The sequence below is a fragment of the Pinus tabuliformis genome, chromosome 3_1, assembly GCF_031772625.1.
Source record: "Pinus tabuliformis cultivar Carrire ecotype Pingquan chromosome 3_1, CPIR1, whole genome shotgun sequence".
Taxonomy (NCBI): domain Eukaryota; kingdom Viridiplantae; phylum Streptophyta; class Pinopsida; order Pinales; family Pinaceae; genus Pinus; species Pinus tabuliformis.
This window is the reverse complement of record NC_142301.1, coordinates 593420255-593435681: the sequence shown is the minus strand read 5'-3', so window position 1 is coordinate 593435681 and position 15427 is coordinate 593420255. Positions and strand designations below refer to the sequence as shown.

At 33.6% G+C, this 15427-nt stretch overlaps 1 pseudogene; it reads left to right on the top strand.

The window, feature by feature from the left end:
- The first annotated feature begins 3444 nt into the window (after positions 1-3444).
- On the top strand, positions 3445-5325 carry LOC149188412 (polyadenylate-binding protein 8 pseudogene; annotated as a pseudogene).
- Positions 5326-15427: the final 10102 nt, after the last annotated feature.

The window sequence follows — 15427 nt, the reverse complement described above, 5'->3', positions numbered from 1 at the left end:
CCCAAAAATGCTATTTTTAGAACTTTCTATTTTTAGTTGTTTCACCTCTCACCCAATGTGGCCAATGACCTCACTGGCCAAAACTGCTATTTTTAGACATGCTATTTTTAGCAGGTCTATTTTTAGCACATTCTAAATTTAACATTTCTTGTTGCACATTTTTCAACAGTTATGTTTGTGTGGCAGGGGATAGAACATAAATTTGTTGCATCTGCAAATAAACTAGATGATAATGTCTCCAATGTTTATGCTACAATTAATGGATCACTATAGTTGCTTTCTTTGCATATTCAAAGCGTAGTAGATAAAAAGAAAAGAGGACAGTTCACCTCTAACAAAAAGGGCTCAACAATGGACTGCAGGAAATTGTATTTTTTCTTTTATTAAAGATAGTATTTTGAAAGCAAGTTTTATATAAAAGGGAAATGAAATATATGACCATCTATGTGAATAATTGCAAACAAAACCAAATAGATTCATAGCTTGCCTTCAACACGAAGCTTATGTAAACACAACACACCATAGGATACACTAAACAACTAATCTTAAATAATAAAAAAATTATTAGCAAGGCTAACTGTTGACTTCAAACTACATAGTCTTGCAAATGTGGGAATATGATTGTAATATATCAGATAACCTTTCAACTGAAGTTACATAAGCATGGTCTAATGCATCATAAAATATGATCAATAAGAGACCAACGTGAGTTTTGGACCATGAATGATCTAAGGCATCAGGTAAATGACTTTCAAAATGACATATTGGCTTCTATGGAGATTTGTAATTTCATCTGAGACTTTAGAAATGTACCCGACCATGAATCTACAATTTTTGTAGCTACAGTGTATTACCTATAAAGTCAAGCTTTTTTTCCACCTTAGTTCTTACATCTTGAATATTATATATGCAATTATCTTTTTATTGGACTGAATTATAAATTTAGTCACATTATTATATAGTATGTCTTTAATCCAAGGTTTCAATGATCAATTTAATTATTTTATTGTTTTTTTAGTGGTTTTAGATTAAAAATACTTGTTCATATAGCTCACCAAAAACCTTTAAAGCACTATACATATTTCAAATCACTTAATAGTTAAACTTTTATTAATGCTATGTCTGCAAATTTATACACCATATAGCCATGTTCAAATTACATCATACTAATAAGAAAAAAATAATTTATATAAAATATTAATAAAAAGCCAAATCTACTTAACTACTTATTTACTTATTACTAATACAAAAAATTACCATCAATGCCATTTTTCTTTTATATATTTTCATTTCATATCATAAATGACATATTAGAAGTTTTACACTTCAACCTGCTTTCACCCCAATTCATACTCCTCACTCACAAGCATGAAGTTTCTCAATAATTCCAATTCCATTCTACCTCGGTCACGTAAGTTACCCACTGTTAAATGGAAAAAGTCTCATTTCTCCGCAATTCATACTCAAACTCATACTCGTCACTCAGATGCATGGAATTTATCAATAATTCTATTCCACCACAAACATGTAGGTTACCCACGTGTAAAGGGAAAACTACTAAAATAAATTTGCAATTTCACAAATGTGAGAGGTGAATTGCAATGAGTTGAAAACCAACCTGATATAAAGTAACAAACTCTGTAACCTATTAAATTATATCTTTTTGTTAAATAATATAAAGTAACAAACTCTTTAATCTATAGCTTTTATTAAATGATATAAAAATAAAAATGATATAAAGTAAGAAACTCTTTAATCTATGTTATTTCACTGAGCAAATTAGAATTCTAGTTTTAGTTTGAATTCGAATTCCATAGAGAAAAAATTCTATAGTTTGAATTGGAATTTGATATGGAAAAAAAAAAGAATTCAAATTCTAGTTTGAATTCGAATTGGATACGGAAAAAAATTGATCTGAAGAAGAAATTCAAGAGTATGCATCATATGGACACTTAATTTCTCAAAATTTTAAAAATTGAAAAGAACCATCATTATATTCAAATTTTATTATGTGTTTTTTAAAGGAAATAGTCATGTTTACTTATCTCCAACAATGACCTCTCTTGTGTAAGATGTTACAACTCTTCCTATTTAGGATGATCAGAAACAAATGATGGACAAATTACAGAAAACAAGTAAAATAAAATCTAAGAATGAAAACTCAAAACTAAATTCTATGTAAAAGATGGAATACTAAATATTAAAAATAGGCTTAAGTGATCTCCAAATAGTGGTAAATTTAAGTTTTTGAAAATGTAAAAAAGATCCTCATTTCTGAAAAGAGAATGCATGCATTAGTTCAAGACTTCAAATGGCCCTGAATTTAATAGATGAAAGCTAAATTATCAACTAAAAATCAAAGCCTAAATACAAGGAAATATCATATTAAAGTTTGAATAATTATATAAAAATTTGAAACTAATCAGATTTTCTAAACAGATTTAAAACTTCTAACTTCATTTAACGAATCTCTATAATATAGAAATAATATTAACAAAATATTTTTTTAATTCTAAACTATAGAAAAGAATCTCTATTTGAATTCCATCACAGTGATGGTTCACCTACAACATTAATCATCATTATTAGTGAAGATTTGTTTATATGCCAAAAGTGTGTTTTAGACTTTTTTAAATGTTTTTAAATATAGAATTTACTTTTGTTTCAGATTCTGTAATATAGAAATTTATGTTATGTTTTTTACTTTGGGTTTTAGATTTTTTTTTAAATATAAAATTTACCTTGGTTTCAAATTCTGTAATATAGAATTTTTTTTGTTTTTTACCATGTTTTATTTGTAGAAATGAAGTAAAATGGCTGTAATTTTCCAGTGATATAGATAGACTATAATTTGCAATCTCTGCCCTGTGCTTCAATTAAAAACCATAATTTTCAATCTCTGCCCTTCGCTTCAATTAAAGACTATATTAATTAATTTAATTTACTTAATAGGTAAAATTAAGTTTTCAAGTTTTTACTTTCCTAATGGCGTTTTTTATTCAATGGGCTAAAATACAATTCTTATTCAGTTTTCCAACTATATTGCAAAAATACAATTTTTATTCAATTTTTCCGGCTATATTGCGAAAATAAAAAATAATATAGCTGGAAATACAATTCAAATAATATAGCCGACTCATGAAAAAAAACCCAAGAGTTACGCGGCCGACTATGAAGAAAAACCCAAGAGTTGGAAATAAAGCTCCATCCGCCCCCATTTAAATATGTATATATCAGCACTACGATTGAATTGGTGCCGCACTCTCACAGGCTGTGCCAAGGAAGGAGTTGATTACATTGAAACAGGCTGTGCGAAGGAAGGAGTTGATTACATTGCAAAATCGATAAATCTGCCACCAAGAACCAAAAGATCAAAACATCAGTGGTGGGTTTTGAATATTTTTATCTCGATTGAATTGATTTTCTGCCGTGAGACTCGCAGAAATGGCAGCTGTTAAAGTCCAACCCGGAGAACAACACGCAGTTGTTAATGGCAGTGAAGTTATTAATAATGGGCGAGAGAATCATCAAGTTATTAATAATGGCAGTAACAGTAAGGAAGTTATTACTAATGGGGGCAGCGAGAAAGCGAATGAATCAGTACGGCCCAAATCTCTGTATGTGGGGGATCTGGAGCCCAATGTTAGCGACGCCCAGATTCAGGAACTTTTCCAGCAGGTTGGCCCGGTGGTCAGTGTTCGCATCTGTAGAGATGCCATGACCAAGACTTCTCTGGGATATGGCTATGTCAATTACAGCACTGCTGAAGATGCCACAGAGGCTTTACGCAGCTTGAATTTTACACCCCTTAATGGAAAGCCTATTCGGATAATGTACTCACACCGTGACCCCAGTATCCGCAAGTGTGGGTCGGCAAACATATTTATTAAAAATCTTCACAAAGCAGTAGACAATCAAACCCTCTATCACAAATTCTCTGTGTTCGGACCCATTCTTTCTTCCAAAATTGCAACAGATGCATCAGGGCAATCTAAAGGATATGGATTTGTGCATTTTGAGCAAGACGAAGCAGCGCAAGATGCAATTAAATGTATGAATGGTACTTTGATAAATGACAGTCACATTTATGTTGGCCCATTTATGAAAAAGGAAGAGAGAGAACAAACGAAGCTGGCGAAAAAGAAGGATAGAGAACAAATGAAAAAGGAACCAGAGCCAGAGGAACAAACAAATGGAAAAGGCAAGTTTAAAAATGTTTTTGTGAACAATTTATCAGAGTCCATGAATGATGAAGATTTAAGGAAATACTTTGATGAGTATGGAACAATTATCAGTGCGGTAGTGATGAGAGATGCAGCAGGGAAGTCAAAGTGTTTTGGATTTGTCAATTTTGAGAATGTCGATGATGCAGCAAAGTGCGTTGAGAGTTTAAATGGCAAGAAAATTGATGGCAAAGAATGGTACGTCGGAAAAGCACTGAATAAATCTGAATTGAGACAACAATCTGGAACAAATCTTTATTTAAAACATTTGGATGATAGCATAGATGATAACAAGTTGAGAGAACTGTTTTCTATTTATGGCACAATCACTTCATGCAAGATAATGAGGGATCTTCATGGACATAGTAAAGGTTCAGGATTTGTCTCATTTTCATCTCCTGATCATGCATCCCGAGCTTTGATAGAAATGAATAAGAAAGTTGTCCTGGGCAAGCCTCTTTATGTTGCTTTGGCTCAACAAAAAGAGGAGAGAAGAGCAAAGCTACAGTCTCATTTCTCTCAACAAAAAGAGGAGAGAAGAGAAAAACTAGAGTCTCATTTCTCCCAGTTGCCTAATCCAATTGGCATGGAACCGACAGCTTCCGCCCATGTCCCCATGTGTAATCCAGAAAGTCCTATATTATCTATTTATGTTACTTTGGCTCAACAAAAAGACCAAAGAGGAGCAAAGCTACAGTGTCATTTCTCCCAACAAAAAGAGGAGAGAAGAGAAAAGCTACAGTCTCATTTCTCGTCCCAGTTACCTAATCCAATTGGCATGGAACCAACAGCTTGTGCCAATGTCCCCATGTGCAATCCCAAAGGTCCTACATCATATCATCCAATTGGTATAGTACCAGCTTCCAAAGGTCATACATTATCTCATCCAATTCACATGGTACCAGATCTTCAAGGTCCTATATTATATCATCCAATTGGGATGGTACCACCTCCTGAACGTCCTATATTATCTCACCCAATTGACATGATACCACCTACTTTTTCTCATGGAAGAAGTTATGGACTAAACCAACCAATGTTTGATGTCCCCATGTCCAATCGTGGAAGTTATGGACATGGCCGACCACCACCTCCATCATAGTTACATTACTACTCTTTAGTGTTTAATTATATTTTGATTGTAATATATATATGTTTGGTCTCATTAATTATATATTTTAGTCTTAGAAATTGATATTTATACATTATATCAAGTCGGGCATTTGATTTATTTCTTTGAGTTAAAGTAAAGACTCTTAACAATTAAAGTGAAGATTTTTTAGCAGTGATTTTTTTGTTAAATTTTTTTCTTTAGTCTTGCATTACATGTTTTCATGCTTAGGGGATGAGTGGGTTCCAATTTTGACTTCTTGTTTGTGTACCAATCCATTACTATGGAATATTTTTGGTTTAAATTACATGACCCAAATTCTGCCATACAAGACTGGTAACTCCACTATGGATTAGTTGTGAATATGAAACTTATGTGTGTGTTTGTGTTTAGACATTGACCATTTCAAATTTGAAATTTCAATCCAAAAGATGTTTGTTTTGTTCGAAGTTTATGTCTGTTTTTAGGAACGTTTTGTACGAAGAAAGGTATTTTTTTTCAAATCTATTCTCATTCCAAAGAAAAAATCTTTTAATTATTTGATTATATAAAATCTTTTAATTATTTGATTATATTTAAATTACATATTGCTAAATTAATTTATTTTTTAATTCTACATGATAAAATGAATTTATTCAAAAAACCACGTGTGTTCTTTGAGCTAATCGTGCACATTGATTTTAGCAATTTTCCATACATGATTTTAGCTTTTAATGGTCTACTGGTTCAACCCATGGTTTTTTAGTTTTGGTTCTAGAATTGTCCTTGTATTCCAATACAAGGTTAATTGAACCACAAGGTTAATTGAACCGTGGTTTTTTAGTTTTGGTTCTGGAATTGTCATTGTATTCTAATACAAGGTTAATGGATTTGGATTTATGGATGTGATGTTTTATACATATTATATTGTAATATTGTAAAGAACAATATAATTAAAAATCTTCTGGAATTCCCATTTTTGGTTCTTGGGGAAAGTATCCATGTAAATTTGTGTGTTCAATTTTATTTTCATTAAGAATTTGTTTTCAACAAGTAACTTTGCAAAATTAAAACCAATAGTATATTACAACTAAGGCTATTACTACTTTAATTGAATCAACTTATTTTATTGCTACATTTTATTACTTTTTAAATCTAGCTAAAATTTTATTTTATTATTATTATTATTATTATCACAATTTTCTGATTTAGTGCTTCAAACTTATTCTAGAAAACTCAAAACATGTATTTGTTCAAACTAATCTATAAAACTATTAAATTACTAACTATTAGAGATATACTCATTGATATGTTTGTTGATCATGTAATTTTAGACACATCGCTAGCCTTGCCCTCCACTTTGAACCTCTTAGAGGACTCCTCCCTTAATGATACATGTTGGTAGCTCATGTAGACAAATACAACCTTTTGGAATGGGGTGTTTATGGAGCAAAATGTGGGGCAGGGGGGTGGGAGGTTTTCCACCACATCACATAGCTAAGAGGTTGGGGGATGTGGAAACAACCACTCTTCTACATAGCCAATAGGGTCTCTAGTTTTGAATGATAATCACTCTTCTAGATAGCTCGTAGGGTCTCCAGTTGTGGGAAGCCCTAATGAGTTATATTGTGGTTTATTATATCCCTCGTCATGGCTCAATTCTATTATTATGCTATTGGATTCTAGGTTGTGCTACTAAAACACAATCCTTGGCTCTCCCTAATTAAAATTGGGGTGTCTTGTCAGCTCTCCCCCTCGAGCTCTCACTAGGAACATTTTTTCTATCCTGGCAAGAATTAGCGACTGCAGAAAAGAACAAACCTTTCACAATTTTCAATCAATGAAATTATTTTTCCCAATGCATAAATGTGTTTGACGCTATTAGATACCCTTACTAAAACCAAATAGTAATATTTTTTTAATATTTTGTCAAAAAATATCAATTCTTCTACTAGTTAGCTTCATAGAGTTTCCAATTTTGTTTTCAATCTAATTTTCAGTTTTTTTCTTTCAACCTTGGTTTAAGCATTTTGTCAATACCATTTTTGATTTTTTTATCTTTCTTCATTCAAATAAATCCTTTACTTAGTTATAGATAGAGCTAACAATGTAATAGTGGGTGGCATTTAAATTTGTTATTCAATTATAGAGATTGATCTTCCAGTTTAGTATTTACATGTGGTCTTCCTTCTTATGTATTCATTCATTCTTAGATGTAGTGCCTACATGAAACTATTATAAGGTGTAGAGAGAAAACAAGGTTTGTTGTTGAACCATAGGGTTTTATATTTCATATCAAACCTAAATTCCAATGATAAAGTTCACCCATAGGGTTGGTGACCCTGATGATCAAAAGTTTACTGGAGGTTATGTGTTTACTCTTGGTTCAGGACCTATTACATGGGCTTGCAAGAAACAAAGTTCCATTTCTCTTTCTTCATCAGAAGCAGAGTATCATGGTGCCATAGAAGATAGTAAGGAAGCCCTGTGGCTTCGTTAGATCCTGTCAGATTTTGGCTTTCAACAACAACATCCGACTACACTTTGGTGTGATAGTCAAAGTGCCATTCAACTATGTAAAGATCCAGTCCAACGTCAGCGCAACAAACACATTGAAATACACATGCACTTCATTAGAAATCTCATTCATGACCATGTTCTTGAAGTGTAATTATGTTCAACTCATGATCAAGTTGCAAACATCTTTACAAAGGCTCTCACAAAGGCAAAGTTTAGCAAACTTTGATGTATGGTTCAAGAAGTTGTCACTAAGGGGGGATAGGCTCTAATGCCTCCTTCCTTCTCCTATTGTGTCATATTTGTACATCCTTCAATCCTATCCCAAGTTGTTCTTAAGGGGGGATGTTAGGATATTCTGACACATAAGAAATAGTTAAGTATAACTCGGTCTAATGTAGAGTTAGGTAAAATGTGTTTCTTTACTATGTACTTTTGTAACTTACAATCCAACGGTCACGATATGTTCTAGATATGAAGTGATCTGATGGTTCATTCTCTCCTTGGTATTACTGACGCTTGATTCGTGGCTAAGCCTGATTGGTCCATGATCTCTATTTAAAGAGCATGGAGGGTCATTTGTAGGGCAACTGTTCATGAGAGAAGCTTATGTAAATTTTCATTCTTTTATTAATAAATTGCCCGAAGTGGTCGCGTTGGCTTAGGCTGTGGATTGTTTCCCTCTTTGAGGGTTTTAACCACGTCAACAATATTGGTGTATTAATCTGTGATTTGCTTTTGAGTGGTGTCCTTTGGTGTTCTGTCTGAGGAACTTACCCTGTAAATTCCTACATATTTCATATCAAACCTAAATTCCAATGATAAAGGTCACACATAGGGAGTCATAGTGGGAATTGAAGTTAAATGAGATGCATAAATGTCACCATTTCATATGTTATGTTTGGGTAAAATAGAATGATCATACTTGAACATGGTAATGCATTCTATGAATCACATATTATTATGGCGTGAGGTAACAATAGATTTCATTCATTATGCATGAGTTGAATCATATGGATAGTCTCTATTGATTATTTAATCAATTTTATCTTTTTTAAATATCCCTTTGAACACATAAAATGTTACCATATCAAAGTTTAGTTGTACCTCAATGAAGTTGACTCCATAGTTAAATGAACATTCAATTATCTCTCAATGTATTTTTATCTTTATCGATGTTTGTAGTTGTTATTTAGGTCAACAATATATTTATAAATTGATGAATTAATTTGATTGTCCCAAAGAAGAATGGCAAGTTGCAAATCTGTGTAGATTATTGTGAACTGAATAAAGCAACACAAAAAGACCATTTTCCTCTACCATTTATTGGTCAGATCTGGCATACACTATCAAGGAAATTTTTTTCCTCTTTCCTTGATGGTTTTAGTAGGTATAATCATATTCAGATCTATGTAGAGGACTAGGAGAAGAGGCTCTTCACCTAACCAAGGAGCACCTTCACATATCTTGTTCTTCCATTTGGCCTCTGCAATGCACATGATACCTTCCAACGGAAAATATTAAGCATATTTTCTCATTTGATTAATGATAACATTGAAATTTATATGGACCCTTCCACATCATATGAGATTGAGTTCGATCCATCATTATTTAATTTGGATAAAACATTCCAACATTTTATAATGGCTAATCTTGCATCAGGTACAAAAAAGTGCTACATGATGATGACAAAAGGAGTAGTTTTGGGGCATCTTGTCTCAACTACTAGTGTTTAGGTTGAATCAGCCAAGGTTCAAGTCATCTTGAGCCTACTTTCTCCCAAAACATAGAAATATGTACACATATTTATGGTAAAAACTAGATATTATCGTTGTTTCATTAAAAATTATTCTAAAATTGCATCCCCTTTATATGTGTTACTAGTGAAATATGCATCATTCTTATGGACTAATGATTATCAAGTTTCTTGTGCCTATAGCTCTTGTGTTACATGGACCTAATTGGGAATTTCCATTCCATATTGCCTCAGACACTTCTCACATTATTGTTGGAACCATGTTGGGACAAGAGGAAGGAAAGAAGTCATATGCCATCTATTATGCTAGGAAAAGATATTCGCCATCAGAAATGAATTAAACTGTAACATAATTTTTTTTTGTTGTTGTCATATTCACACTTAGCAAACTCAAGCATTATATAATCATCTACCCTACCTTTGTGTGTTCAAAACTAGGGTCACTTCTGAGAGTGGGGAATGAATCAATAGTGATAGAAAATACACAACAATAAAAAAATTATGCCAATATATTAAAAAAACAATTACCCGATATATAAGAAATAAATATGAACATACAAATTCATTAAGAATCAACACATAAGACCCATAACACATAAATAAATAATGCACAATGAGACACAAATCACATCACATAGGGTCCCTAGATTCTAGTTGGAAAACCCAAATAAGAAAAACCATTTTGTTGTTGGTCTCTTTTATTAATTCTTCAGTCAATTCGAATTACATCATTCAGCTAGCCTCTACTAGCTAGGAGCCATAAATAATTCTACAATTTGTTGGCCAGCACTGGATAGGAAGCCCAAACTCCCATAAACTATGTAGACCACCACGTGCTGAATGCCACCACCTTCACTAGTTTTCCATCCACCACTAGAAGGAAGCCTCTACTCCCTGAGCAAATTTTCCAACCTCTAATGGAACGATCCACCATCCCTATCTAATTCAACCACCACCAAATGAAGGCGACAACCTCCTTAATCTCTCTAGTGCCACATTTTAAAATGTTTCAAGCTGGACCCCAAATACAAAATCAACTAAAAACATATCACAACAATACCAATCCTCTTTAAACAAATCTTTGCTCTCACATCAACTCAACAACAAGAATTTTATGAATATACACAACATCTTGTTGAAGCCCCGAAAATCTGGTCTACAACAAGGGGGATACCCGCTCGGTCCGGACCTTGGTTGGCAGCTCCTTATCCGTTTGGTATAGCAGGTCCGACTGGGGATATGGGACCAGTTTCTCAATCTATGAGTGTATGTGTGTGTAGAATTTGATGTTCCTGATCTAACAATTCCTAATTAAGGTATTCTAATTCTAACTTTAATCTAATGCTAAGCTATTGTAATCTAAAAAGCAGCAACATCTAAGTCTATACTAACTCGGGATGTAATTCTTCTATTATGCAATCTAAAAAGATTTCAAATAACAACTGGTAATAAAGATCATTCAGCTATTATGAGAAAGGAAATCAATAAGGATGAACCACTTTGCATAAAAAGTTAGATGAAATAGTTGTGAAAAACATATCGCATAATGAGCTATTCATACATTAAGCATAAATAAATAGCTATCACCATACAAAAGTGCTAAATGATAACTCAGGCATTCATGCAATAATACATAAACAACTAAAAACTGTATATCACTTTAACACATAAGCATAAATGGTCAAGAGATAAAAGTACCATTTATGACTAGTCCTACTCATGAGCTTCAAGCGAAAATGATTTATCTCTCCTTGCTCTAACATCCAATAAGAGTACAGAAGTGCAACATCAGTAGCGGATATCAAATGCAAACATCAACAAATCTTGTTCCATTCATTCATCAAAACCTCCTCGGAGGGTGCAAAAGTGCATGTTCTGAGGACAAGTTTTTGATAAATTTTTGGACCCTTCTCTAAATGCATGAGAAGGGTTTAAATACTACTAACTAAATCTAATAATAATTTATTTACAAAAATTCAGGATACGGTTTAAATGACCGTCCTTTTTCTAAGCAAAACTATTTCTAAAAATTAAATCTAATATCTAACTATTTCTGCATTTACTCCTTAATATGGCAAGCATTCAGTATTTGCTTGGGTAGAGTCGGTTGACTATCTTCAGCTTTCAGTTGAGCTAAGCAAACAAAATTGGAAAGAGCTGGCACCACATTTTCAGCAAAATCGACGATATACTTCATTGACTATGTGGTTTTACTTTATGGGCTCAGAGGTGACTGAGTAGTTAGAAGCTTTCCTTCTTGAGCAAGTTTTCTCAGCGATGCGCGATTAGCGCTAGGCGCTAATCGCGCATCGGAAATTGCCTCTGTTCTTTGATCCGGGCTTCTTTGATGCATTTTTTGCCTTTTGCGCCTCTTTCTTTACCGGGTATAAAGCTCGAAATTTGTAAAAATAATGCTTTCATGAGCTCTTGATCCTGAGCATTAAACTGTCTGTCTCTTATATCAGCATTGCTCAGTACCCATTTAACCATGGCTGTAAAATGAAAGATCTGTAATGGAGGGCTCAGCAGCATTCTGTGAATCTGCGGCTCTGTTGCATGCGGTACCTGTTTGTAAGGGCGCCTTTTATCTGTCTTTAGACATTGGAGCTTCACCCTTTTTCCCATAGTTTCCTGCACATTTCTTTGTGTAACTTTTGTTCCTCATTCCTGCAGTTCACAAGTGAGGAGAGAGTAATGATAATAAATAACGAAAAGAAAGCTTTAAATGTTACGGATATTGAAAAACATGCCACCTTACGTGAACTAGCTCTTCAAACAACACAAAACCATATTTTATTAACAACTGGCATATAAATCATTAATTATCAATAAAGCGCGTAACCAGTTCTTGGTTCATGGAAAAACTTTTTCTTGAATATTGAGCCAGGAAAATCTGTGATGGAATGTTTCTGCGATTTGCATCGCAATATCGCATTTCGTTGTATCGCATTACCACAATTTTCTCGTGCTGTGCTATCGCAAGGTTATTTGATTGCAACATTGCAAAGATCGTTGATCGCAATATCACAAGATCGCGGATCGCAATATCGTTTAATCATTATGTGTCTTTTATGCAATTTTGCGAGATGCGATATGCGATATCACATATCGACGATTTTTAAGGTTTTCCAACGTGAGTGTTTATTAATGCATGTGATGCGATGGAGTTCGCGTCGCAATCTCCCATTCTATCATTTTGACTCACAAGAAAATGCCCTATCATTCTTTGTGCGATGCGATATTTCTTAAGGAGTGACATATAAGCACTAATTGATTTTTTAAATTTTTTGACTAAGGGTCCCCACTTATATAGTGTTATTGCTAATACTAAATAAGGAGGGGGGTTGTTGGTGGCCACAACAATTGGTGATTCACTTGAAAGAACCATTTATCTCTGTTTTTCTATTGAATTTTCTAAACTTCCAAAACAAATTTTTTTTCAGAAAATTAAGCTTTATTATGGAAAGATAAAGTACATTATGCTCTAACCTGTCAATGATATTTTGTTTTAACTATTTTCAACTTTGATTATTTGCTTCATCAAGCTAGTCCTTGTATTTACATCAGTCATTACTTGGTTTTGTAAAGATAAAACAAAGTCTTCTCTGTAAACTAGTTTTAAATATGCTCATTTGTCGTAGGTAGAGCCTCTACTGCCAGCAGGCGTTTATAGCCTCGACAGGGTTACCTGTTACCCAGCAATGATCCTGTATCCTACTTAAAGCAGCGTAAAACTTTCAAAGAAGCATCCATATCCACACTTATTGCTTTGATTTTCTTTTTTACTCTTAAAGAACAATGTCTTGGTTTGGTAGCCAAATTATGAGACAATCATTTACTTGATTTATAACTTTGCTGAACAAGCTGGCTCATGATGAGACCCCTTGTCTTTTGACTCCAACAATCTTGAGTAATTGCCCTATTGTGGTGTACAGTATTGGCAAAGTCAACAAGTTATAATATTTGTGATTATGATAAGCTGGCTCATGATGAGACCTCTTATTCTTCAAGATAAAGTGTATCCTTGGGTTGTTCCTCTGAAAGTTGTGATTTCCTTAGCAGGGAGGAAGTCATTGTTCCCTTAAGATAGCTCTGGACGACAATAATAGATTTTTTGGAAACAGTTGTTCTACAGAGAATCTTTATTTTGTTATTGACCTTTCATTGTACTGAGATAAAACAATTTTTTCACTAAAGGTTGTTCTCATCAAACTTTATAAAGTTGAAACTAGTATCATATCTAGGCTAGAGTCTTTAACTGTGTCTATCAATAATAAAGATCAATTTTCCAAAAGATTTGCTATTTATACAAGAGAAAAGTTCAAAATCTGAAAGAGAATTGGTGTCTTTTTCGTAAATGCCCAATGTAACCACTCACAATTGGTTTTATTATGAAAAATAAAAACAACTACTCTACAAAAATAGAAGAATAATCTTCTATAGAAAATATTTCTTGAGAATTTGTCCATTAATAGGCAAAGGATCTCTCTTACCTGCTAAATCCTGTAACACAAACGTTGATGGACCTATGACTTCTACAATTTGAAAAGGACCAAGCCACATTCTTTGAAATTTTGTATGTTTTCCTTTCTCTTCATGAGCCTTGTCCCACTTTAAAACTAAGTCTCCCATCTGAAAATCTTTTCAGGTCGTTATGTTTGAATCAAAAGAGGATTTTACTGGCGCTTGATGATGAGCATGGGTTTTCTTAGCTTGTTCTTGTTGTTATTCTAATTTGATTATTTCCATTTGTCTTAGCTATAAGGAGGAAGTTGGTATTTCATCGATGTATTGAACTAGAGACAAAGAGGAAATTGCTAAATGGGTCGGAAGAACCACTTCTTTCCCATAAACTAAATTAAAGGGAGAAGTGCCGATAGAAGCTTTTTGCGTTATTCGGTCTGCCTATAAATCATATATCAAAGCCTTATGCCAATTCTTATGATTTTGGTCAACTGTTCTTTTGATAATCCTGATTAGGTTTTTATTTGTGGACTCAGCTAACCCATTTCCTTGTGGGTATTAATTGGCCGAATATTTAAGTTTGAATCCTCTTTTAAGTGCAAATTCAATCATTGCATTTCCAGAAAAGTATGATGCATTATCAAACATTAAAGCGGAAGGAAATCCAAACCTGGTGATTATAAATTGATCTATGAATTCAATGATATTTTCAGCATTAGCTGTCTTGAGTGGAACTGCTTCTACCCACTTAGTAAAATAATATGTTGCTGTAAGGATATATCTATGCTGCTTAGAAGAGTGAGGAACGATCTCACCTATTATGTCGAATCCCCACTAACTGAAAGGTTTCTCAATGTTAACTGGCTGTAGTGGCAAGGATGACTTCTTTTGTCTTCCAGCAGTAGTTTGGCATACTTGACATTTCCTCACGTAACTGTGCGAGTCTTTAAATAACGTGGGCCAGTAATAGCCTGCGCGCAAGATTTTATGTGTAGTAGCATCTCCAGCATAGTGTCCACCTACTGGCCCATCGTGGAGTTCCTGCAAAACTTTTTCAGCTTCAGATTTCTCAAGACACCTAAGAAGAACAGAATCATAATTTATTCTAAAAAGAATATCATTTATGAGTTGATATTGTTTGGCTTTCAACCTTAGAGCTCTTTTCTTAGTATGATCGAGGTGTGAAGGAGCATACCAATTCTTAAGATAATAAATGATATCAACGTATAATTACTCTGCATCGTTTAGGCTTACCTCGCACATTTGTACCTCTGCAGATGGAATTTCAGAAATTTGCGATGCTCCAGCTAGCATTTTGCAAAAGCCTTGGCCTCTTACAATGCTTGTTGGTTTAATCTCAATGTCATATTCCTGTAA